At 42.3% G+C, this 26,803-nt stretch overlaps 1 protein-coding gene across 7 annotated transcripts in view; it reads right to left on the bottom strand.

Moving 5' to 3' along the window:
- Positions 1–26,803, bottom strand: part of LPAR1 (lysophosphatidic acid receptor 1) — a 200,161-nt gene that overhangs the window by 121,750 nt on the left and 51,608 nt on the right. For 2 of the 7 annotated variants that reach the window (XM_045081689.1, XM_045081692.1), the window contains exon 1: positions 6,985–7,294. The exons of 1 other annotated variant lie outside the window; for it this stretch is intronic. The gene's annotated coding sequence lies outside the window, so the exon portion shown is untranslated. Of the gene's footprint in view, positions 1–6,920; positions 7,295–7,319; positions 7,373–7,929; positions 8,063–26,803 lie in introns of those variants that run through there. 4 more of the 7 variants (XM_045081690.1, XM_045081694.1, XM_045081693.1 and 1 more) reach the window with 4 other exon arrangements.

Consider the following 26,803-nt stretch of genomic DNA (forward strand, 5'->3'; position numbering starts at 1 on the left):
AGCCCTCTTCCAACAAATCACAGCCCAAGATGGCAAAGCAGCTCCTTCACAAAAGGCAATTCTGTCTCTGCAAGGAGTCTCCCTTATTAGCAAGAGCCTACCACCCATGCCATCTGATTACGGACTTGGAAGAAGGTGCTCACTTAATACCGGCACCACAAAACCTGCCGCGGATAAAGAGCTCTACCTATCTTCTCCGGGGCCATGCTCGCTGGGCCTACCGCAAACGTCTTGTTTTCCTCCTAACAAAAGGTTCGCAGATGTCCGAGTCGTGCTCCCCAAGGCCCCTCCTCCCCTCACTGGACACCCAGATGAAGCAGAGTCTTGTGAGAATGACATTCTTTGCAATGCTATTTGTTGTCTCTGTTGTCACGCAGCTGGACATAGTTTTCTTGCTCCCTGTTCCTAACAGCTAGACGTCCGTCTCTGATAGAAGAAGCCTCACGTACTGACACCGGACTGCGCCGGCTCAGGAAAGCCTCACGTGCTCCTGGGACTTCGAGCATCTGAGCCCTGGCAGCAGTCTTCATGACAAACAGAGACGGGGCGAGCGCGTGCACATAGACACACAGGTACCTGGCTATCTATAAACAGACCTGCACGCACACATAGAAATATCTACACACACGACAAGTTTGTAGATCTGCACGAGCAGAAACACAAGTGTGGAAGGCCATGCGACCCACTGTTGACAAAGAAGGTACATCGCATGCTTAAGGTTAAAGGGGCTGAGGGAGGTTATTGTGTTTACTTCAGACACATCTATACTGCTTGGATCATTACAAAATCCACATCTTTTTATAAATGGATGCAGCGACCTTCTTCCGGTTAGAACCCTTTCTACAGTGTTCACTCCCTCTGGGATGGAAACCAGTGAAATGCATTAACAGCGAAGTCCGGAGATAGGGTGGCCTCAAAAGAACTCTGACTCTCCAGTGAACACTAGATTTGGATTATTCTAGTAAAGCATAAACTGAATATAGAAACTTAAACACACATTGGGTCAAAATTGGTATCTAAAATGAGAGCGCCTGGGTGGCTCATCCTGTTAAACCTCTGCCTTTGGCGCAGGTCACAGTCTCAGGGTCCTGGGATCCAGCCCCGCGTCAGGCTCCCTGCTCAACGTGGAAGTCGGCTTCTCCCTCTGCCCCCCCTCTTGCTCATGCTTGTGCTCCTTCTCGCTCTCAAACGAATAAAATCTTTAAAACAATAAAATAAAAATATCCAAAATGAGATGGAAGCAAGTCAAGGTTGCAGGTAAGACACAGCTGCATCTGGCTCTACAACTGACACCAACAGGTAAATCTCAGGAAAAAATTCAGCTTTATAAGTTGACAATGAGAATACCAGGCTCTGTGTTCTCCTGTTTACCAGGGAAAGGCTAACTTACCTGGAGCCACCACGACCCAAATGCAAGAATAATTCCATAATCGTGCTCCATATGTGAAACATTTCAAAAGAATTTCCATTAAAACAGTACAACAGAATGAGAACTCCCTGAAAAGGAACCTTACACATCTTGTTTTCTTCTGTATCCCAGTATATGGCAGGTGTGCAACCAATATCCACTGACTATGGGACAAATAAATGAACAAATGAAAGAGTAAGGAACAAGTAAATGAAAACTAGAACTAGCAAGCAGATAATGCAGGTCTTATTCCCATTTTACAGATGTAAAAAGAGAGAAACATTGACTTAATGCAATAGAAGCAAATCTATTTGCTACAAATACAAAGCCTTTTGATTCCCTCTATCTTGATCCCTTTTTTCTCTTTTAGGTTCCTTGATTTCTCTCCTAGCATCCTTCAAAATCCTGATCCTTCAGCAGCCTTCACTGACCCTGACCACCACCACGCCCTTGAAGGTCAGGTGTCCCTGCTTGGTGCCCCCATACTGCCCGGCACTCATCTCCCTCCTCCCACTGCTGCACTGAATCACACGGAATCTGTTAACATGTCCGTACGTTAACATGTCCGTACGTCCTGGAGGACTCCCAGCACCAACCACCTAGCACAATGCTTATTACACAGCAGGCAGTCACTTCAGTGCTGCTAGAGTTGGGGAGAATTGGTCTCCTCTGCCCCTGAATTATTTCTCCTTCCAAAGAGCCAGGAATATCCTTCTGTTCGGGCAGAATTTCAGGATGAAGGCAGTTTACAGGCCGATCTAGGAGAACCACTTAAACAGACAAAGAAAACCGAGGAGGACAGATTTACATGAAATCAAATCTAGTCCATTGTTTTGATATTTAAGGAAATGGATAAAGGGAAACTTGCTACAAAGAAGTGGTTCACAGGAGCACCCTCGTAAGCATAGGCACCTATGATGGCTGTAATGAACAAAATTCCCTTCAACGGTTTCAACCTGGGAAATCCCACCCCCAGAGAGACCCACGACCAGGTGTTATGGGTCAAACTTTCTTTTTCTCTTTAAGAGAACCGGGCTGGTTTTGAAATTCTTTTCCCTTATCTCCATATTAAATACAACAAACACAGCCTGCTCTAGCTCATTCAAGCTTATACATGTTTGTTTTAGCACTAAAGTTAAGATTCTGCCCTGTCATTCTAGCACTTTTTCAAAAGTAGTACTATAAAAAAAAAAATTATAACCTCGATCCATGCACACAGTACAATAGTCCTCTTTCCATTTCTGAAAGAAATTTGAATTTTACATGAACTTCAAGGTTCATGTTTCTATAGCGGCAATCAGGTGACAGGAGCTAACATTAAAGTGGTAGGACAATCTTCTTTGCCCCATCTCCGTAAGTCAGTAACAACAATGCTACTATGAAATCATACTAACCTGCAGGAAAAAAATGTCAGGGCATTTAAATAAAATCACAATCACCACCATCCTCTCTTACTTCCCTCCCTAAAAACTGAAAAAACAAAGTATCCTTCTAAGAAACAGAGTATACAACCCTGGGCTGCTTCAAGTTAACTAATTAAACATGCCAAAGCCTGGTTCCCTTGTAAAAGATAAAACTGGTGGGAGGATCATCCATTCAAATTGTTTCCAGAAGATAGTAAAAAACAGCTCGCCTAATCTCTTTTATTAAGGCTCTTGGGTACCGCAGCATCTCCAGATTCAAGGCATTAGAAGACTTAGCCAGACTAGCTCACCTGTGACCTACAGCTGAAAAGCCACCCACTCCTACCTGTGACATGGAGGCACTGTGGAAGAAGAAACAGACCAGCCCCAAAGAGATTCTTCGTATCTGAGAGGTTATGAACTAGACACCGTAGCTCGGAGATTTAGGGAGGAAATAAAACAGGAGGGAAAAAAATTATTGGAAAGGAGATTCTTTTTTTTTTTTTTAATTTTACAGAGACCACAAGTAGTCAGAGAGGCAGGCAGAGAGAAAGAGGAGGAAGCAAGCTCCCTACTGAGCAGAGAGCCCAATGTGGGGCTCGATCCCAGGACCCTGAGATCCTGACCTGAGCCGAAGGCAGAGGCTTAACCACTGAGCCACCCAGGCGCCCCTGGAAAGGAGATCCTTAAAGAAGTATTCATCTATACCCTGAAGCTACTTCTATTGGAATTACGTTTAAAGGATTTTCAGGGTTGGGTCTAGCCCTCACTGCAGTCCCCAAAGTATTGCTCTCTCCCACCTCCTCCCTGGATCCTTTTCTCCTCCCCTTTACAAGGCCATTAGCCCCATTTTAAAACTAATAATAATTCCTTCTCTTCTGCACAACAAATATCCAACCGCTGTGGTTAAACACTATGTATAAGATAAACAGGGTCAAGAATGCTGGTTGCCATCAGAGTCATGTTTAAATTAGCATTAACTAGCAGGCCCTTTCCTAAACAAAACAAAATGCTTTCTTGGTCAGCTCTGGGCCTGGAGAGTGATTTTAACTCACACGCTCAAAAAGCCTCGCAAGCATCATTAATTCCTGCTCAATGAAATTTCTCCAAAGACCACTATCGGTTTGGGAGGACTGTGGAGGAAGAAACTACGTATCATTTATTCTATCATTTTTATATAATCTGGATGAGCTGGCAGCAGTGCCCGAAAATTCACTAGCCATGAGTTACAATGAAAAGTAAAGGAATCAAAGTTCAGTGCTTTCACACATTTCACCTCTCACGACGCCCCAGTAGGCGTCACCATTGTCTTTTGGCATGTTGGGGGTTAATGCCTAGTCCTTCCCAACCCCACATAGCACAACTTCTTAAAATAATATCCAAGGTCCCCACTAATTTACCGCCTGGTCCCTTTCCAGCCTTCAATAACCCCAGACTCCAACTATATCTTCATTCTCCACCATTCATCTTTTAAGAGATGCATCCATTTAAGGATCCTTCAAGGCCCTTCTATGAAGTCTTCCCCAGAGTCAGAAGTTCATTTTCCATTCCCGAGCATGCCAAGGGTTCTTGGGTTCTACAGCTGCAACCTAGTTATGCAAGCCAGCTACTATGTTAGCTGCATGTTTCCCCTCTGCACTGCTGCTCCTTCTAAAGCCTCCTTTTTAGCATCTTTGTGTCTCTCTCTGTAGGAGGAATTCAGTAACTGCTTATTCAATTACAATCTTCTCCTTTTTTCCCAACCTTCTAAGGCATCCATGATAGTTCCCCACGCGGTATTTTAAGTAATAATACAAAAGGGATGGAGGGAGGGGGCAGGTTATGTAAAAACAAGAAACCAAATAGTATGATGCTGAGTTAACCAGGCCAGAGCAAACTTGGAGACTTTAAACCAAGAGCTTATGTTCCCAGTTTTATTACATCACACTTCACTTTTAAAATAAATCATGTTCCTCAAGTGTGTATGCATATGGGTACAAAAAAAAAAAAAAAAAAAAAAAACCCTAAAAAAAGACCAGCCACACATTAAGCACAGACATTAAAATCTTGACCTTAAACTAAATTTTAACTGTTATTTGTTGAACACTTGGGAGATTCCCACTGAAAATGATACAGTGTATTCTGCCCAGAGTGCAACTTTCTTTACTAAGCATTTGAAATAAGATTCTTGGCCCTAAAAATCACAAACTTAAAGACTGAATGTCATTATGTAGGAAAAAAAAAACTTAGCAAGTGAGAGCTTCATTTTCTTTGAATTTCCCAGTCTAACAAAGCAGATTCAATAAGGCCTTGAAAAATCTATGGTATAATTTTTTTTAAATGAAATTTCTGTTTGGTAAATATTAGCTTCAAATAAAAATAGAAGTTTCCAAACACAAGTTGTTGAAAGAGCTGCCCTTCCCATCTCTGTATTTTTCCCCGTCTTTCACAGGGATACTGAGATCCACCGAGTGAGTGTCCACAGCATTGGGCAGCTGTGGGGCAAATGGGAAGCTGGTCAGCTCCCACGACAGAGACGACCCTCACATCACATCACTTTTAAGGCTGAACAAGTTCACTCACTGTAAGAGAATAATGGAAGTCTAAGGGGGTGTGGGGGAGTATTACTGATGCCCTTGTGGAGGAGGAAAGAAAAAAACAGAGGAAAATCAACCCCCCTAGGTCAAGGTTCTACCCTACCCACCCCTCCAGGCATCTCGTACAGCGGGTTTTTTTTTTTTTTTTTTCTACCTTTCATCCTGTTGCCCTCTCACTTCCCTTCTGGAATAACCCATTCACACTTTACTCTCTTCGTACTGTTCCAGCAAAGGATAACCAGGCTTCAGGTTCTAATTACTTGGGGGAGCTGGAAAGAACAGCGAAGATCATTAAATCCATCCATTTTCCAGATGAGTACCAGGAGGTGAAAGAAAAGCTGACCTGACTGGCTGAGGTGGTACCACTAGGGGACGTGGTGAGCATACAGGCTCGGATTAGGACAACCCACTCTTCCCGCCTGGCCCTGCATTGGACTGGTCCCTTCCCCCTAAGCACTACCTCTTTCCCTATTCAGCTTCTTTATCCTCAAATTAAACAGCGTGAAGTAAAACACAGACATAACACACTTAACAGTGCTAATCGTTATTCACAGTTTTGCATTCAAGGCAAATTTGCTCACTCCTACCAGATTTAGAGAACCGAGGACAGAAACAACTAGATGGTGCAGTGTGTGTGAGAGACAGACAGACAGACAGAACGCAATTTAGCTCATTCCAAGCCATCAGAACGTCAGTATACACCCCTTTCCTTCAGGCCCACTCTTCTATTTGACAAGGGAATCGCTTCTTAAAATTTAAAAGGTTTCCCAGTGCAGTCTCCCTTTAACCAGAATCGCAGGCTTTAAATCACAGACCTCTGGCTTCACAGTTATGCTTACGCTGGGCAAACAACACTTATGCAAATAAGTGAAAAACACGGACTGTTAGAGCCTGAAGGAATAGAGGATTTTATCCCAATAACGGCAGTTACACGTTTCCGATATTCAGGTTTGCAAATGTGCACCTACGCCAATGGGAATCGGTGCAACTTTAACAAGGGAGCACTCTCTGAAAACCCACATTTACGAAAAATCCAGAGATTTCAACAAACAAGAAAAGAAAGAGAAGTAGCGACAGAGAGCAACAATCTCGGGCCCCAGACCGAAGGCAGCAACAAGTCCTGGATGCCGTCATGCCTCACACACCAAAGGCCAAATGGCAGCAAAGAATAAAACAAGAATAAAATTTAAATCCATTCATAACAAACTAGTCCTACACAAACCAAACGAGCCTGTCGGTTTCAAAACCACCAACTCTAAGCCAGGTCCCTCCCTTGCCTTCAATTTCCCAGTTACTTGCTGAGCGTGTTTGTTAGGCGGCTGCACAGAAACTAAGTTGCAAGTCCGCAGCTGGAGAGAGACTAAGGAGTCGCCCGAGAGAAGCAAGAGGTGCGGGAGCTTTGCGCTGCGGGGCGCAGGGTATCCCGGCGATCCACGTCCACCCCGACCCGGCTTTGGGGTAATTTCGAGCCCTCCACCCCCTGCGCTCTCTCTCGCGCTCCCACCGAGACCCAGGTAACCCGAGGCCACCTACGTGTCACTTGGGTGGGTCCGGGACGCAAACGCGGCACCAAGCGCGGGCCCCGGGGCGCACTGACCTGGCCGGGGGGGTGGCACGAAGGGGCCGGCGGCCCGGGCGGCTGCGGCAACTTCCCTCCCGGGGCTCGGTCAACTGGTTGGCGGCGGAGGCCAGGAGAGCCTCGCCTCCCGCAGGCCAGCTCGCAAGCGCGCACGCCCACCCACAGGCGACCCAGGCGAGCGCGCGCGCGCGCGCACACACACTTACACTCGCTCGCACACTCGCACGCACAGCCACAAAGCCTGTCTGCCCCGGGACAGTGCGAGCCGGGCGCGCCGTGCGGCGGCGCAGGCGACGCGGCGGCCACTGGCTCCGCGCCCTGTCCCCCGCCCCGCGCCGCGCCCGCCCCTTTACCTGCGCCCGCCGCTGGCCCCCCGGGCTGGTCCCCCGCGGCGCGCTCGCTCCCCCCGGCCGGCGCCCGGCCCTCCGCCCGCCCCCTCGGCCGTCGCCCGGAACGGGGCCGCCCCCTGCGCCCACCCCCCCGGGGGAAGCCGGGGAGGGCTCCGCGGCGCCGGCGCCCAGGCCGCCCAAGATCCGGGCAGCGCTTCGCCGCGGACCGAGCAGTCGCGCCCCGGGGAGCGCCAGCCGCCGCTGGGGCCGCCTGCTCGCGCTTTGGCGCGCGGGCCGGGGCGGCGGGGGAGGGGGCGCCAAGGGAGAGCCGAGGCCGCGGCGGGGACGCCAGCCTCCTTTCTTCCAACGCCTTCTTTCTTTTCTGCCGGCTCCACGTAGCACCAGTCAGCAACTCCCGCACCCCCGACTCCCTCCCCCGGGCCCGCTCCGTCACCTGGCGTGACGCCCCCTCCCCCATCATGGCGACCTCCGGGCACCAGCCGCTGGGCGGGGGCGGAGGGGCGCCGAAGCCGCCCGTTACGGTCTCACTCCCGCCCCCTCCGCAGCCCCCAGTGACCCACGGTCGGGGAGACCCGCGGCCGGCGGCTCGGATGCTCGCCCCTCCCGCGCTCACCTCAGCGCCCGCCAGCTTGCTGGGCTGGGGGGGCTCCCTCGCACCGCGCGTTTTCATTTTGTCGCTCTTCTCTTCCCCCTCGAAAAGCTCTGGAAAACATCGCGGGCGCGCAAAACCCCTGAAGTCTGGGCCTCTCTCGTAGTTCAGCTTCTCAACTTTGCAGAAGACACCAAGTTTCTCCCGGCACAGCTTGTAACTCGAGGCTGCAGAGAGCCGAGAGTCGACTTTTCGGCTAGAAAGGTGCACGCGTTTCTGTGTCTGAGTTTTCCGCTGACTCGATCTGCAGACCACAGCAAGTGGGACGGGGCTCCCCTAGATCTCCGGAGCCGGGATTACACGCTTCTCTTCCGCTTTCCCAGTCAAACTTTCAGTGCAAACTACCAGTTGCAGGAGAGTGATTAAGGGCGGGGAATGCACACCTGGAGGTGTGGGCGGGAGCGGCGCCGGACTGAGGCCTGGGGATCGGGAGGAAGGTGGCAGCCACCAGGGGATCGCCCTGGTCCTGTGTCAACACCCGCTCCCTCGGGGGCTTTCCAGCCGCGCCACCCCCCACCCACCTCCCGCTGCCCACCCTTGGCTTCTCAGGATTTCCGCAGTTGGGGCACTTCTCTGCCTCTCGCTCCGCTGCCCAAGTCGCCACGCCTCAAAAGTAGCTGAGCTGAGTGCTCTCTCGCCTGAAAGGACACAGAAGAGACCGGGACAGCGGTGTGGCATGGGGACTCACTCAGCGGGACGGTAACTGCGTGGGAGAAAGAAACGCAGAACGGAGATGGGGGGGCTGCACTGGTGGGAGTCGCTCGATCTCCGGCTTTCCGAAAGGAGAGGCCCCTTTAAACCGCAGTGGGCGGAGAGGGGAAGACTTCTCGGAAGGGATGCAAACTTTTCTAGATACAAGTGAGGTGTGCTTCTACTAGGACCTGACCCGCTCCTGCCCGCGACTGCTTAGAACTTGACCGTGCTGGCCTGTGGTTTTCACAGGATGCGCAGGGCTAAGACCTGTCCGCTAGTCAGTTACTACCTAAAGCGGTTTCTTTTTTAAAAATAATCTTTCAAGAGCGCCTGGGTGGCTCAGTGGGTTAAAGTCTCTGCCTTCGTCTGAGGTCATGATCCCAGGGTCTGGGGATCGAGCCCCGCTCGATGAGCAGGGAGCCAGCTTCCTCCTCTCTCTCTGCCTGCTTGTGATCTCTCTCTGTCAAATAAATAAATAAAACATTTTTTAAAAAATAAATAATCTTTCAAATCCTTCTCCTTTAAAAATATGTGTGTATATACATATATATGTGTGTACATGTGTATACCTGTATACATATGTATATATACATATGTATATATGTGTATAATGTGTATATGTGTGTATACATATGTATATATGTGTATACGTGTGTGTGTGTGTGAGTGTGTGTATTTATTTATATATTTTTTTAAAGAATTCTCTACACACCATTTGAGGCTTGAACCTGCAACCCGGAGGTGGAGACCCAGGCTACAGGGACTGAGCCAGCCAAGCGCCCCTTTCTAAAAAAACCATACATTCCACTTCTCTCCTTTCCTACCAATTTACGGTTTATTTTACAATAATCCACTTAGAATGTGAAAAATTAGAAATGGTAATACACGCATGGTGCCAATATATTCATGACAGTATAGAAATGCATGTACACACTTATTTCAAATGATGAGAGGCATGGATCTTACACTCAAAAAATATATTGGACAAATAGGACCATATCCACTATAAAGTCTAAGTATGATACAATGTATATATTGCTAAGAAGAGAAGAATATATGCTGAAAGGGTTTTGTTTTCAACCATAGCTCTACACAACTCAAAATCACTTAGCTAATTTTCTTTTTTTTTCCCAAAGATTTTATTTATTTGACAGAGATCACAAGTAGGCAGAGAGTCAGACAGAGAGAGAGAGAAGGAAGCAGGCTCCCCGCCAAGCAGAGAGCCCCATTAAGGTCTCCATCCCAGGATCCTGAGATCATGACCTGAGCCGAAGGCAGAGGCTTAACCCACTGCGCCAGCCAGACGCCCCACACTTAGCTAATTTTCATTTCTCCTGATTACACATTCCTTATTTACCGCTAGGTTTCTCAATGCCAAAACTTTACTATCTAGTGAAAAGAATATTCTACATTTTATTTAAAATAGTAAAAGTATGATACTAATTTTATCAATAAGCATTATAGATTATTTAATTTAAACAAGTATTTCAATGTCTAGCCCCTCCTCATAAGTCAAAGTGTAAATAAGTTTCTTGTTTACCACTGCCCTTGAATACTTTTGAATATACTGATTCTCCCTTACCATCTTAAGGAATATTGTTGCTTGTGTTTTGATTATATATTAACTGCCTTAATATATAACTGCCTACTCTGTTGTCCTGACATCCAATGGGGAGTTCTATCCACATAAGACATATATGTATTCAAGAGTTCTAAGTTATTTGCTGCAAAATACTTTATTTCCTCTTTATTTGGTCTACTGTGGCCTAAAATGAAATGGAGGGCAAAAGTCAAGGTCAGCCTGGACAGACCTGTCTTTCTGACAAGTGTAGACCTGTCTGAAAAAGACTGCTCTGCAACCAGCTTTAAAACAGTAACTTTCAAATCAAATGTAAGCTGTATGCCCAGTGTAAAAGGGAGTGAGAGAATGAAATCCAAAACAGAATTCAGCTCAGCACAGAGATTAATTCATCAAAACTAGTACTGTGTTCCAAAAAGCCAGTTTTCTCCTCTGTAAAATGGAATAATAATACCAGCATAGTCTATTTTACTGGATTCTGAGTTGTCTTTATCAAAGTAAGGTAATATATTTGAACAGTCTTCTTAAAACATTGAATGTTTTCAATATTGAAACATTGATGTTTCAATAGAGAGGAAGGATACTGTGATACACTTTCTTCAGTGCTTTCACCTGCCTGTGGCCCTCTTGCCATTCAGGCCATTCTCTCTCCAGGATAGTCATCCAAACGCTTTCTGCTCTAACCTTTCTCTCTTATCCTCTGCCAAGCAGTGTTTCTCTAGATCTGTTTCTTCAAATGACTTCAGCAGAGCCGAAGACTCAAAGACAGCTGGTGCTGTCAAATGTGAGAAAAAAACATTTTCAGCAAAATGAAGAGAATTTTAATGAAGAGTATTTCAAGTACAGTTTACACTATTATCTCAAAGGATACTACCGACTTCGTTGGATTACTAATGTTATCTAGCTAAGGGTCCAAGAGTTAAAACTGACGAAGCATTTAGGATGGAAAAATTGGCTGTCACTGCGTTAGGCTCTATCATTCGTTCAGAAAGGGACTGCTGGTCTTGCCAGTTCTTGGCCGGCCTCCCCATGTTCCCTTTCGTCTGGCAAAAAATCTTTGAAATTTTCTAACGAGAATAATCAAAACTATCAACAGAAAGATCTGTTGGAAACTTTCCCTCTGGTCTGGTAATGTAGAGACTGGTGCAAAAAATATATTTCGGTGAAACAATACCCTGAGAGAACACAGCCTGCTGGGAAAGTTCTTCAGGTGCCTCTGGGGCATAGGTTTCTTCCTTCTTTAAATGGGGCATTTGTGCTGCTCTGGTGTTTTTCCTTTGGCCAGAAAGAAATCATTCTCCTGAGGAAACCTTTCTATTTTCAAAGGCCAGCGGCAGAGGTGGGTGAGACAGCCCAATTTAGTTTTGTTTTTGTTGTTGTTTTGTTTTGTTTTGTTTTTCTAAAAATGCTCTTGAGGGTAGAAGTAGCATAGGGAGACTCCAGGAATGGGGAGGAGAAGTTGGGGTTGTGTGCACAGCATTCATGAGGGAGGGCAATGAAACAGAAACCCTCAATGGTGTGCCTCTGTGCTCACCTGCTTCTCATCACACATTTCTGGCCAAAAGATCTAGCTCGTCTGCAGCAGATCAAGGACTAGCAATTCCCTTTCTATCATGTTCCTTAGCCAAGTGAAAAGGCTTTGATAGAAAACAAACGGAGAGGGAAAAAAAGAATATGAAGATCAAAAAACATGTGTCACGTGTATAATTTTAGAGCTAATAAGACACCTATATACAAAGGAAGCACAGAAAGGGTCATAAAACAAAAATTAAACAAAAATAGCTAAATTGCTAGTAAAATGGATAGTGGAGAAAAAAAAAGACTATGAATGAGATTATAATTATAGTTCCAGTACAATTTTTTAATACTAAGAATAGTATAGTCCTATATCCCTTCTGAACATTAAAAACTTAGCTAAAATAAATACTTCTTAGCAAAATATAAATTTATAAAACCAGTTGATTCAAAAGATTTATAACATGAATGTATCTACAACCATTAAATAAATTGAATTTGCATTTCTAAATTTACCTACAAGAAAGCTCAAGGATTTAGTGGGAAAGATTTATGAAATCATCGCAGATGATCTCTATTCAAATGGTTTCAAAGATTAGAAAAAGATGAAAAGCATCTTGATGATTTTACGAACTAATAAAATCTTGACATCAAAATCAGAAAGGGAAAAAAAAAAAAAAAAAGGAGGGGTGCCTGGGTGGCTCAGTGGGTTAAAGCCTCTGCCTTCGGCTCAGGTCATGATCTCATGGTCCTGGGATGGAGCCCTGCATTGGGCTCTCTGCTCAACAGGGAGCCTGCTTCCCCCTCTCTCTGCCTGCCTCTCTGCCTACTTGTGATCTTTCTCTCTGTCAAATAAATAAATAAATAAATAAAATCTTTAAAAAAAAAAAAAAAAGGAAAGAGGAAAATTATTGGCCAAATCTCAAAAGGCATTAAAAATATGTTATTCCTACATGCAATGTTACCAAACCCAGTTCAGCAATGGGTTTTAAAAATATACTTCAGGGTGCCTGGGTGGCTCAGTGGGTTAAGGCCTCTGCCTTTGGCTCAGGTCATGATCCCAGGGTCCTGGGATGGAGCCCCACATAGGGCTCTCTGCTCAGCAGGGAGCCTGCTTCCTCCTTTCTCTCTGCCTGTCTCTCTGGCTACTTGTGATCTCTGTCAAATAAATAAAATCTTTAAAAAAAAGTTCTTTAATAAAAATAAAAATATACTTCATCAGATTAATATCATAATGTAACAATGACTTAATATTAGAAAATATAAAGTAATTTGTCATTCATTTATTTTTTTTATCTTAGCAAACTAGGAAAGGAAGGAATTTCATGAGCACAATAAAGTGTTGCTACCAACAACGTAATTCTAGAAACATTATTCTTAATTTTAATTCATTAAACATTTTTCTATTAAAGTCAGCAACACAAGGACAGATTTACCATTTTACCATTTCTACTCAACATTGTACTGAAGCCCCTTGCCTGTAACATGCACACACACAGAAATGAGAAGCTATAAAGGTCAGAAAATGAGAAAATATGATTTATAGATGATATGGTTGTCTGCTAAGAAATTCAAGCAAATCTAATAAAGTAATAGAACAAATAAGAGAGTTTAACAACATTGTTGGATAAAAGGTCAATATAAAAGAAACTGCAGCCCATTAGAGAAGATAAATTCTTAAAGGTTGTACTCATAATAGAAACAATATTTATTATAACTTCAATAAAAATTCATAGAAAGGTAGCATATCTGTGAAGAAAAGTATAAAGCTTTATTGAAATACAGAGAAAGGCTTAAATAAATGTAGAGATGAATCATGTTCAGAGATGAGAAGACTCCATGACCACAAACCAGTCTACTCCAAATTGTAATACAAGGTCTTTCGTAGACTTTGACAAAGTGATTCCAGAATTCATGTAGAAATGGAAGAGGCCAAGAATGACCAAGACAATTCTGAAGAAGCATAGGGAAGAAAAACTTCCCCTTCAGATATCAAAAGCTTCATATTGTAATAATGTGGTGTTGGTGCAGTGACTGGTAAATAACTAGTGAACAAGAAAAGCAGGTTCAGAAACAGAACCACAAGGACCTGCAGGGGCTATTATGTCATTCAATAATCTAATGAAAGAGAATGGTAGGTTCAGAAACAACCATTCATATAAATGATGGATAAGTCAACACAAATTAGTAAATCAGAGATGATCTGTTTAGTTAATGATGCTGAGATAATTAGCACCCTCTTCACATTTTTAAAGATGGGATCCCTACCTCACACTGTAACCAAAGTAAGTTCTTAGTGATTTTAAAAGCAAGGCAACACCTCCAGATTTTTAAAAGATCTTCAGCATTTCAGGGTACAGAAGAATTTCTTACACAAGGTACAAAAAGCACAAACCATAAAAACAGTCTTCTCTTCTCTTTAAAAAAAAAACTGACTCTAATATGCTGGATTCTTGTGAGTTCTTGTAGTTGATATGATGTTTGCTTCAAGCCCTGCAGTGATTATATATGTATATGAGTATATAATATATACTATATATTCTAGAGCAAAATGAAAAGAGCAGTACAAGAGGCTGAAACATATTTGGATATAGACCCCTTTCAGAACCTAATCAAAGCTGTGAAACTTCTCTACAGATGAATGTAGAGTATATATCTTGTAGCACAGGCCTCTGACTACAATAATATCCTTTCTTGATTTCTTGGGTACCAGCCAGACTTGATTTCCCAGTTACTCTTATAGGTATTTGAGGCCACACAGCTGAGTTCTCTCCAGCAGAATGTGAGCATAAGTGACTTCTGCCTAGTGTAGGAATACCTATAAAATTCTCCCACATGTGCTTCCTTATGGTCTTTGTCCCTTTGGGTTGACTGGGATGATGATGCCCACACCAACCTTGGAGCCATGGGTTGAAGACAATGGGCAGCCATAAGTCCTGAGGCCTTAGTGTCCATATGAGCGAGAGCCTATCTACTGATGTGGGCACTCTCTCTGGACTTTTGCCTGAGAAAGACATCTATTGTTCTTTGAACCAGTAAATTTGGGGATCTATTGGTTAACTTGGCTTAACTAATGTATATACTTACATGCATTTTGACTTACAGCAGGTCAATGACACCTGTGGATTGATCTGAGAAAAGGAGAAATTCTGATGTACTGCCTTCTGGAGTGAGCACTCACCAAAAGTGGGCAAGTTAGAGATGGTACATCTTTGCACAAACTCTGCTCAAATAAGCACTGATTACATTTCACTGAATGGCTCCACCAACGTATGCTCTGCCAAAAACAGAGACAGGATAAATTCCAAAGGTTTTTAAAAAAAATGGACACGAATGGAAGAACCCACTCATGTGAACCTCATTTTACCTTAATTACCTCTTTAAAGGCCCTATCTCCAAATACAGTAATATTCTGTGGGTTAGTACTTCAAAAAAATTGGGGGGGAGATACAATTCAGTGCATAACACTGATTAAGGTTGGAGTTCTTATCCATGATTGCCAATAACACTTGGCCAACTCATGTGGACGCCTTGGAAAGATTACAAACCTTATATACAGTGTGATCACAACCTTGGGAGGATTACTATGCAGACAAGAAGTAACTTTGCAGAAGTCACTGCTAATTTGCACCATAGAGACGGATTTAAGAAGTTTGAAACAGTAAGGCAAAACACTTTAAAACTCCTGGGATGATGTAGTATGATCAGAAGGAAGGAAGTAATAGCAAATGAGCCTTGATAGAATGTGCTGATGAGGTTAAGATATCTTTAATTTCCAAGGAAAGATCTAGAACACCTATGAAAAGTTATTTGTAAAACCCATTTCTGGGACTTTAAGTTTCTGAAAGGTTAACAACAATAACCATAACTTCCCAGAGCGAGATTGGCACTGACTTATAGAAGTTTAGACCTAGAAAACCTGGACTTGACCCATTTGGCATAGGTTTTGGCAAGGGTAAATTATATTCAGTATCATAATCTATTCCAAGATGAAGTTGAATGAACACGATCCTCCCCATTCCATAATTCTTCTGACTGGTAAAAGAGAGGGAAGAGGTGGAACTTCTATACTTCTCCACAAGTAGGAATGCTGACCCAGCCTTTGTCAACAGCACAATGGACACATGAATGAAGTGGCCACCATGGCAGAGAAGAAGGCTAAAGACTCCCACTTACCAAAGCTGACCTCTCAGATGTTCCTTCTAAATATCCAAACTGCCAGCTACAGAGACCTACTCAAAGCCCAAAGTATGGACATAAACAAGGACCGACTCTGAGCAACTAGTACAGACCATTTCTTGAGAAGACCAACTGGCAACTTAGTGGCAAGTTGACTAGGTTGAGCCTCTTCCCTGCTAGAAGGGTTGTGGTTCATTTCCACAGGAATAAACATCTATTCTGCATATGGTGTTGCTGTTCCTGGCATCAGGGTCTCAGTCACCATCACTATCCAGATCTTATGGAATGCCTGATCCACAGGCATGGAATCACATGCAACATTCAACCAAGGCATTTAGTTTACAGTGAAGAAGATACATCGTGTGGTCTTATCACATAAAGCCCCACCCAGAAGCTTCCTGTGGAGGGATGGAGAAGCTGCTAAAAAACACAGCTGAAGTATCAACTTGGAGGCAGGACCTTTCAAGGATGGGGAACTCCTTTCAGGATGCAACATATGCATTGGATCAGAGACCTATTAAGGTGATACTTTATCATCAACAGGAAAAATATACAGGTCCCTGAAATTAGAGGGCATAAGAAGGAACCCCTACCATCACTGTCCATGACCCATTGTGGGACTTTGGTCTTCTCTCCCTATAATTCTGAGATCTACAAGGTGGATGGTCTATACTCTTACCAGGGCTAAAAGTCTCACAGCAGAAGTCCCAGTGAACTACAAGCTGTGGTTTCTGCTTGGGCAGTGTGTGGTCCTGGGGTGTCAAGACCAGAAGACAAGGTGTTGTGGCTGTGAACAGATGAACTAAAAAAGAACATGGTTACCCAGGACACAGAGCCCAGAGGAATGAGGGTTTAAGTCCCACTATGAGGTGTTTTACCAAGACTGGCAGACATGTTACCTGAGGGTGAGGAGATTTAGAAGGTATAAGGGGCAAGGGATGGCAGAGTGGGAGAGCAGCTAAGTACCAGCTGTGGCCCTGAGACAAACCGCAGTGATAAAGATAACAGTTGGTCCCTCCTTCTTATTAGTTTATCTTCAGGAAGAGAGGCCCACCTGATCCCTGGAGGCACTACTACCTCTACAAGCCTCTGGAAGTGGATCCACGTAGAGCAAGTACACACATGTGAAGACGTGACATTCAGATCTGCTTCAAGAAAGAACTCACTGATCAGCTGCAAAGATAATCCATGGCTTTTAGCAATTTCAGGGTCCTCTGTGTCTTTTGAGGTGAGGCCACATTCTTCCTAGGACATACTTTCAGCAAACAAAAGAGGGAAGTGATAGCCAAGAGTAGGCTCATCTCCTGGTGGGCCATGGCCAATGACTAAGCAAGGGGGTGGTACAAGTTCCAGAGTGGGACTTCTCTAATGGACTATCTTTGTTCCCAAGATCCTATCAGGCCTGCAAAAACTTTGCTGGTTCTGTGTCATGGCCTGATGCCTCCCCTTGTCTTATCCTGCTTCTCCAGCTTTTCCTTTTCCCCAATAAATACTTTGCACTCCCAACTCAGCCACAGCATCTACTTCCCAGAGAACGCAACCTGTAACAAGTATACTCCACAGTCACCGCCTTTTTAGAACTGGATTATACTTATCTTTAAATAATGGTCATGTAATAGTCACTGTGTTTTTAGAAATTGCTTGAACTGGAATTGTTAGGGGGTTTATCCCTTTGTTTATCCTAGTACTGTAAATTAATATTTTTTATATTTTATATATAATATAAAATATAATATAAATATAAATACAAAATATAATATTTTTATATTTATATATATAAATTATATAAGATATATAAAAACTATATAAAATTTATATTTTAATGATTTGCTTTGCTAAAGTTTTTTTTTAACTTTTCACAAAAAAGATCTAGGATCTATTCATCAGCACTATTTATTTTCTGCTGAGTATCTCATTAACTTTTTGTTTTCAGTGAAATCCTTCCTATTGATTTCTTTGGTAATTCTCTTTAGTTTCTGGTGCTAAATGCTTCATTAATTTATTTTTTTTCTTTTCTTTTAATAGTAGTTTTTAAATGCTCTCAACTTGGTATATAGCTCAGTCACTTAGACTAATTTTTACACTTCTCAACAAGGCTTTATGGGAGGTATGTGTTGTAGTCTGCATATCTCTGAATGTTTTCTGTTTTCTCTGAAAACTAGAACTACATTGTAACCTAGAAACCTCTTCAAATTTACAAAAATGGTCTTTATGTAATAAGTTTACAAATAGGTTTGCAAACCTTTATAAAATAGGCTCGGGAGAGTTCTCTTCTACTACATAGTTAATTGTGCCTTTCCTTCCTTTTTTTTTTTTTTTTTTTTTTGGTCTCCTTCAGGAACAGCTCTATCCATACCCATACACTGGTTCTTTGTTCTCTATTCTCCATTTACTTACTCCCTTCTCATTTTTATCTCTTTGCTTTTTCTCCCTGGGAGAGCTTATAACATGTGAAATCCACTCTATTGATCTTATGATCCATAGCATTTTTCTCTTTATTTTATTTTTTTTTAAGATTATATTTCTTTATTTGACAGAGAGAGAGACAGAAATAGGGAACACAAGCAGGGGGAGTGGGAGAGGGAAAAGCAGGATTCCAGCTGAGCAGGGAGCTCCATGTAGGGCTCAATCCCAGGACCCCAGGATCGTGACCTGAGCCAAAGGCAGATGCTTAACGACTGAGCCACCCAGGTGCCCCATATTTTTTTTCTTTAATCACTCTAATATAAATTTTATTTACATTGAATTTTAAATTTTCTTGCACAGCTTCTTCTTGTCTTCCTTCTTTTTTCATCTTATCCAATTATCTTAAAAAAAAAAACAACAACTCTTGCTGTTAACATTTCATATCAACCTGCCCTTCTCCTTACTCACCTGCTCTCATTTCTTAAAAACTCGTCTTTTTACACTCTATTACATATGTATGCCTAACTCAGTATCTAATGCTTAGTAAATACTTGTTGGATTCATTTAGTTTAAGTAAATGAACAAACCTTTGACTGTAGGTCAAGTCCAAAGCAAAGTGGAAAATAATATGCTAACAAAATTGGCAATTCATTCAAGTAAAAATGAAATGTCATTAGTTTCCAGTTTTACTCAAAATCAATTTTTAAGGTATAGTAAGAGAATTATCCAATATTTAATTTCAGTTTGTTTAGAAGAAATAACCGATTATCAAGACTGAATCCAGCCTAGGTAACTTAGCACCTCTTTTTAAAATTGCCTTGAAGAAAAATTTATTTCCGAGATGTTGAAATCTGCCCACCGTCGTGTGTTCTGCATTTATATTTGGGGCTCTTTCTTTTTGTGTTCTCTCAAGGAAAAAAAAAAAAAGAAGAAGAAGTCTGAATTTGAAACATTAACAGTGGAACAGTTGAAAAAAAAACAAAAAAACAAAAACCTATTCTGGTAATATTAACCAGCCACAAATGGCCAGGGTAAACTTCTTTCATGAAAGCTTCTTGCCTAGAAGTGGGATTGGGTCATTATGTCTGCACAGTAACCACCCCTGCAAACAACATATGAATGCCAGATGGTTGGAACTGTTCCATTAAGAAACTGATGTTTTCATTGTTTGGAATTTGATTTTGTAGCTTTCTCCATATAGTGATTTGATTGTAGCATTTAGAAGCCTTGAGAGCTTTCCCATAAATTATTCCACCCCTTGAATATGAAACTAGGGGAGGCTTATTAGCCTGTTTTTCCATTAGTATGTCATTCCCACTTTCTTGCTCAGATGTGGATAATTTAGGCAGGATTCTTAAAAAGAAAATGTGGGTTTTGTGCTTTGGTTGTTCTCGTCAAGGAACGTGCTACTGAATAATGCTTCCCTCACTTTGTCCCTCGAATAGGTATATGTGAATTTCATTTAAAAAATTAAATAATACTAGCAAACAAAGTCTTACTGTGTACTTGCATGGTTCATATATTACTTTTACAGTTTTAACTATTCTATACATTTTATCATGTTAACTCGTATGAGCATCGCATCAACTCTGCAAAGTCAATACTGTTATTATTTCCACTTTATAGATGAAGAAACTAGGGGAAAGTCAATTGAAGTAACTTTCCTAAGGTCAAAAAGGCAGTGGTAGATGTTGGATGTCAACCTTGGGGGTGTTGGAAAATGTCTGAGTCCGTGTTCTTAACCACCTCACCCCACATTACATTGTTTACAAGACTAGTGCTCTAACCCCTGAGCTATGGAGCCTTCCCCTAACATTACATTGTTTAAATCGCAGCTAATCTAATTTGTTCCAAGAGAACAGTGACAAAACTAGATTCTCTGCTCCTTATTTCGTCCTCATTAATGTAAACAGGCTCTTGCTATGATTGTGGCAAATGTCTTATTTTTTGCAAACCTAAGAGTATATGCCAGCATGTATAATCATCTATCAATAGGATCCGTCAAAACTATATCTCGGTGAGATCTATTATTCTCTTAAAAAAATAAAGGCAGTTTGGGGAGCCTGGGTGACTCAGTCAGTTAAGCCTCTGCCTTCAGGTCAGGTCATGATCCCAGGGTCCCAGATAGAGCCCCATATCAGGCTTTCTGCTCAGCAGGGAGTCTGCTTCTCCCCCTCTCTTTGCTCCTCCCCTTGTTCCTGCTCTCTCACTCACTCTCTGTCAAATAAATAATCTTTTAAAAGAAAGAAAGGTTTTTTCCCCCCAGAAATCCCTTACAAATTACTCTTGCTATGAACGCTCTAGTCTTGACATCCTTCATTATGTTACAGTGGGTCATGATTTAAAACAAAAACAAAAACAAAAAACCACTCCTTTGCATTAGAACTGATGTGCAGCTTGAAGTTACAGAAAATGGAAGTGGGCTATAAAATCCAAACTACAAGGAGTTACAATTGCAAAATAGCAATTACTGTGATAGGACTTATGATCAGTAGGTCCTAGTGAGAAAGCATATGCCCGCGGTCAAGGTGAAAAGACACGGGGACATGATAATGACAAACATGTGGAGGATGGCACTGCAAGAGGATAACTCAGAGAAACCAAGTAGTTCAAAGGGCTTTAGAAAAAATCTTTAGTCACAGGCAAGTATTTAAATGGCATCCTAAGACTAGTTCTGATTTGTCAAGTCCACAGGCAAACGGATGACGTAGAGAACATACATCTGTTGTCCTGCATCCATGCTCGCTTCTGCTGACAACACCCTGATATTCCTTTTTACTATTTCATGTTGGCTTAACCTTTTCCTCTCATGTGGTCCTGGCCATTGAAAGCATTCAATTCCACAGTCCCACTGATCAGTTCAAAGAGGAGACAGTGATCCTATCAGAGCCAATGATGTACAATCTTGGGTACTTTTGCTTGAGCCGATGAGAAAGGAATATATTCTCTTTTCCTGCTATAATTGGAGTGGTGAAACTGAATACCTAAAATGTCAGAGGCCACCATGAATGAGAACTTCCAAAGGCGTAAGCCCACACTCAGAAAAGTAGCATAGAGACATAGAGGGAGTGAGATAATATCCTGAAGACATCACTTGAACCCCTGCATCAAGGTGTACCTTTGGTCTGTCCCTCGAACTTTTAACTTACATAAGCCAATACATTCCAATCTGTATTTAAGCTCTTTGAGCTACCCAAGGAGTTCAGACAGGGGAAAAGAACTAAGAGTCTCTGGCCCCTTCTGAGAGAATTTGCTTTGTGTTCCTTTGTAAGGGGAAACAATAGAGCACTTGAAGAAGGCTCTGGAGAAAAACAAAAAGATTGGGATTTAAGGATATCCCTGAGCAGAGCTAATCTTTCAGGGCATGAAAAGAGAGAGTCTAGATTGCCCTTCATAGAAAGGCAAAGAAAACTTTCTGTACCTTTACACAGAATCCTTGGGGATAAAGCTGAAAAGAAAACAATTTCAACAGGTAGCAACTAAAAGGTTTCATTTGTGTTACTGTGGCAGATTTCAGAGACTTGCCTTTTAGCCAATAACCCACAAGGGTGCTTTGTGCCTCTGACCTGAGTTCCCATGCTTCCTACGAAATGTATTCCCTGTATAGGGATTAGTATGGTGTGGCACACTGCTGGTGGCAACCAGAAACCCTTACTTTTCTTGTCCCCTACAAGTGGAATTTTAGCTGGGTTTACGGATGTTCAGCTGGAGTCCCCACTTCCAAGCCAACTTTGTAGCCAGTTATGATCATGTGATTAGTTCGCACTAATGGAAATGGAAGAGTATGAATGGGAGAAAAGTGTGCAATTTCTCCATCATTTGCTTAAAAGGAGATTGCTTGTCTTCCATCATCTAACTTGATTCAATTTCAAACAATTAGCAAGGATAATACCCTAGACACCAGAGAAGCAACAAGATGAAAGAAACAACGTCTTGGAATGATTAAGTGAAGACAGGAGAGCTATACCACCAACCAGGACCACTCACCACTAGACTATTATTTGACAGGGAAACAAATTTCCATTATTTAAGCTCCTGTATTTTGGACCTCTCTTTTGTGTGTATGTGTGTGTGTATGTACATATGCATCTGTATATATACATACACACACACACACACATATAGCAGCTTAGCCCCTATTCTAATATTCCTATTTCTGAATCTTTCACCATTTCCTCCTCTACTTTTTTCATAACAGGTAATTTCCATTTCATACTGTCTCCTAAATCACACTCCATCTGGCCAGGGTCTTTCAGTGTCTCCTGAGTCTTTACAAACTATTGCAGCTGTCACCATATTGCTTTGTCCTCTTACAACAAAGCTGAAACTTTTATCAAATAATACTGAGAAAAACAACTCTGCTTAAATATGAAAAAGAAAGCCCCTCAGCTATGAGAATTTCGTTTTGATTCATTTCTAGACACGACTGCTTTGATTTTATAGGGGGTATATCTGTGTCATTCTCAATCATCAGGAGAATGATGCTAATGATTCTCCCAAATAATTCAGATCAAAATACCATAACTTGCCCTATAATTTTAAGTGCATCAAAGAGGGTGGGGGGAAGAAAATTGAGAAAATTTTTTCCCATAAAATATATGACATTTTTCTATTTTCTCACCTTTGGAAGTGTGTGTGACTTGATGATTAAGAACCCGGTCATCTTTCCCCAAAAGTCGGAGGGTGTGATTGGCCCAGCCATACCTCAGTCTGACTACACTCTGTGGCTGTGAGAGGTCTCCTGGAGATGGAGCTGGATGTCTGAGAGCAGCAGGTTGTAGATTCTTTAAAGCACACCTTTCACGTGACTCAGTTTTTTCTCAGTCTCCTTTCCTGCCTCTATCATCCTGCTTCTCCTACTCCCAACTGCATTCATCACTCCTGATGGTAAGGCTTTTATTTACATTTTAGTTTTTAGTTTCTTTATAACTTTAAGTTGACGGTGCTCCCCGAAGCACCCCAACACTTCTCTCCTACACCTTTTTTTCCTTCTGTTCTTCCTGCCACTGCCTGATTCTCACTCTGTTTCATTTGAATTCTTGAGAGTGAGAATCCCTTTGGCCTCCCTAATCCCTAGCTGGACAACCCTTTTTGTTCCATGCTTTCCTGTAAGACTGGCTATTTTTGGGGTTAGAGAGCCTCTGTCCTCCCCGACAACTACAGTGTAGGGGGGTAGAGGGGAGGCTATGCTGTAAAACATACCTGCCTATTCCCTTCATTTGTAGGGCATAAAAATAGGACAGAACCATTTTTCTTAGACATGGCTATGGGAATGGTAAGCCCTGTGATTAGTCATTGTACCACAGTAATGAATATAAAGTCCACTGAACTTGAGCCGCTCATACAGAGTGGACAAATCTGGTGTGTATTTCCAGATTTTGTTTGGTGAGGACAGCTCAAATAAGTAAAATGGACAATTCTGTGTGGCAGGCCTCTAAAGTAGAGCAGGGCCAAAAGTTCTGCTAAATGAAAAGACAACCTACTGAATGGGAGAAGATATTTGCAAAAGACATAGCCAATAAAGTGTTAGTAACTAAAATATACAAAGAACCTATACAACTCAACACACACACAAAACAAATAATCCAGTTAACAACGGGCACAGACATGAACAAATATTTCTCCAAAGAAGACATACAGGTGGTCGACAGACACATATAAGATGCTCGACATCATTCATCATCAGGGAAATGCACATCACAACCACACTGGGATAACACCTCACACCTGTCAGAATAGCTAATTTCAAAATCTCAAGAAACACCAAGTGTTGGTGAAGACGTGGAGAAAAAGGGACCCTCTTACACTGTTGAGAATACAAACCAGTACAGCCACTGTGGAAAACAGTATGGAGCTTCCCCCTAAAATTAAAAATAGAACTACCCGGGACGCCTGGGTGGCTCAATTGGTTAAGCAGCTGCCTTCGGCTCAGGTCATGATCCCAGCGTCCTGGGATCGAGTCCCGCATCGGGCTCCTTGCTCGGCAGGGAGCCTGCTTCTCCCTCTGCCTCTGCCTGCCATTCTGTCTGCCTGTGCTCGCTCTCTCCCCCTCTCTCTCTGATAAATAAATAAAATCTTTAAAAAAAAAATAGAACTACCCTATGATCTAGTAATCACACTACTAGGTATTTACCCAAGGAATACAAAAACACTACTATGAAGAGATATATGTGCCCCTATGTTTATTGCAGATTCTTTAAAATACCAAATTTGGAAGCAGCCTGTGTTCTTTGATAAATGAGTGGGTAAAGATATGGTAATATATATGAATATTATTCAGCCATAAAAAAGAATGAAATCTTGTCATTTACAAAAACATGAATGGAGCTGCCAAGTATAACGCTAAGCAAAATAAGTCAGTCAGAGAAAGACAAATACCATGATTTCACTCCTATGTGGAATTCAAGAAATAAAAAAAAGTAAAAGAAAGAGAGACAACCAAAACACAGACTCTTAACTATAGAGAACAAACTGATGGTTACCAGAGGAGAGCTGGTTGGGGGATGAGTGAAATAGGTGAAGGGGATTAAGAGTATACTTATCTTGATAAGCACTGGGCCATGTATGGAAATGATGAATTGCTATATTCTACACCTGAAACTAATATAATACTATATGTTAACTATGCCAGAATTTAAAAAAAAAAATTAAATTCTGCTAAATAAAGTTCCTACCAAAAATCTACAAGAGGGTGAGGGGGAATAGCTCAGTATATCAGTAAAACCCCAGTCGTGCTCTGTCACCATGGCAACCTCTTCCTGCCTTCCAGCAGCAACTACATTTCTAACCAGATGTCAGTGTCCCTGGGATCCCACGAGCAAAGGCTATATGAATAGGCAAGCTGAAGACCAGTCAGTGACCAGAGAGCCGAATGCATACCTGCATTCGGTATGACGAAGGTATGACATACCTGCAAGATGTCGAAAGCATACCTGCAATACCCATGTCCCTCATTTAACCTGAACTTCTCTTGGGGCAAGTAGTAGGGTAAACGCTGTAGAACTCTGGCCCTCAAGAAGTCACTAGAAGGGCAGTTCTGAGGTTGTTCTTCAGGTCTGCTTCTATCTTGAAAAGAAGAAACTTTTCTGGCCCAGCCCAGCCAATTAACTTCATTCAGGATTCTTACATTTACCTACCCTACCCAAGGATGGAAGGGGAGGGAAGAGAACTACCAAGGGAAAGTAAACACGATCCACCAAGACCATTAAGAAAGCCCATGGTGGGAGCGCCTGGGTAGCTCAGTGGGTTAAAGCCTCTGCCTTCAGCTTAGGTCATGATCCCAGTGTCCTGGGATCGAGCCCCACATCGGGCTCTCTGCTCAGAGGGGAGCCTGCTTCCTCCTCTCTCTCTGCCTACTTGTGATCTGTCAAATAAATAAAATCTTAAAAAAAAAAAGAGAGAGCCCATAATGGCTACTGTTCATCATTCTAACCCTCTTCATAATGAGTGGACAGTGAAAAATAACCAGATAAAAGGAAAGAATCTGACACTCAAGAGAAGAGTGGTTCTCTTTTGAAAAATCAGGAAAAAATGGCCTCAGTTAAGAATAGTAATGGTGAACACTAACTAGAACTTTTAAGAAACATTCTAATTGATATTTTCAATGAGATTTAAAGGATGATGCACAGATGAAATGAAAGCAGGCTACTGTTTGTGGTACTAGAAAGTAGTAAGTGAAGAGTGAATTCTTATAGATTTAAAAATATAATTGCCCAAAGTAAATAAATTAAAGCAAAACCAACAAGTGGCAGAATGGACATTCCTGGAAATCACATTAATGGGTTAGATCCACTGCTGCGCTCTCCTAGCTAGAACAGCATGTAACCATAAGGTAGTGTTTTGATGGGATCATGGACTTCACCGTTAGGGGACCCTTGTGAGTTCAATCCATAGCTCTACTGCCTTTATAGTTATTTTGTCTTGTGCTGTTTTTGTTACCTTTTCTAGGCATTTATTCCTCATGTATCACTTTGAGGTAATAAGAATGTCTTTTTATTGGAGCCATGAAGATTCAACCAGGTAATTTATGCAAACTCTAAATGTCTGATACATAAAATACTTAAATGTTAGTTATCATTATTAAAACCCAGCAAAAAGCAAAGACGTGGACTTCTTAATAGAGAAGATAAAGAACATGGAAGAGAAATAGAGACTGGATGCTATATCTATCCAACAGAGTGTTGAGTAAAACTTTTCCAATTTTACAAAAAAAGTCTGGGGGCAGCTGGGTGGCTCAGTCAGTTAAGTGTCGGACTCTTGATTTCAGCTCAGGTCATGATCTCAGGGTCCTAGGACTGAACCCTGCATCAGGTTCGGTGCTCAGTGGCGAGCCTGCCTGAAATTCTCTCTCTTCCCCCCCCCCCCAGCTCAGACAGTCTCTCTCTCTAAAATAAACAAATAAATCTTTAAAAATATATATGTAAATATATATTTTAAAAACGGTAACTCATGCTGACAACTAAAAAT

Source organism: Mustela putorius, unplaced genomic scaffold, assembly GCF_011764305.1.
Source record: "Mustela putorius furo isolate JIRA1106 unplaced genomic scaffold, ASM1176430v1.1 tig00000580_pilon_pilon_pilon, whole genome shotgun sequence".
Lineage (NCBI taxonomy): Eukaryota > Metazoa > Chordata > Mammalia > Carnivora > Mustelidae > Mustela > Mustela putorius.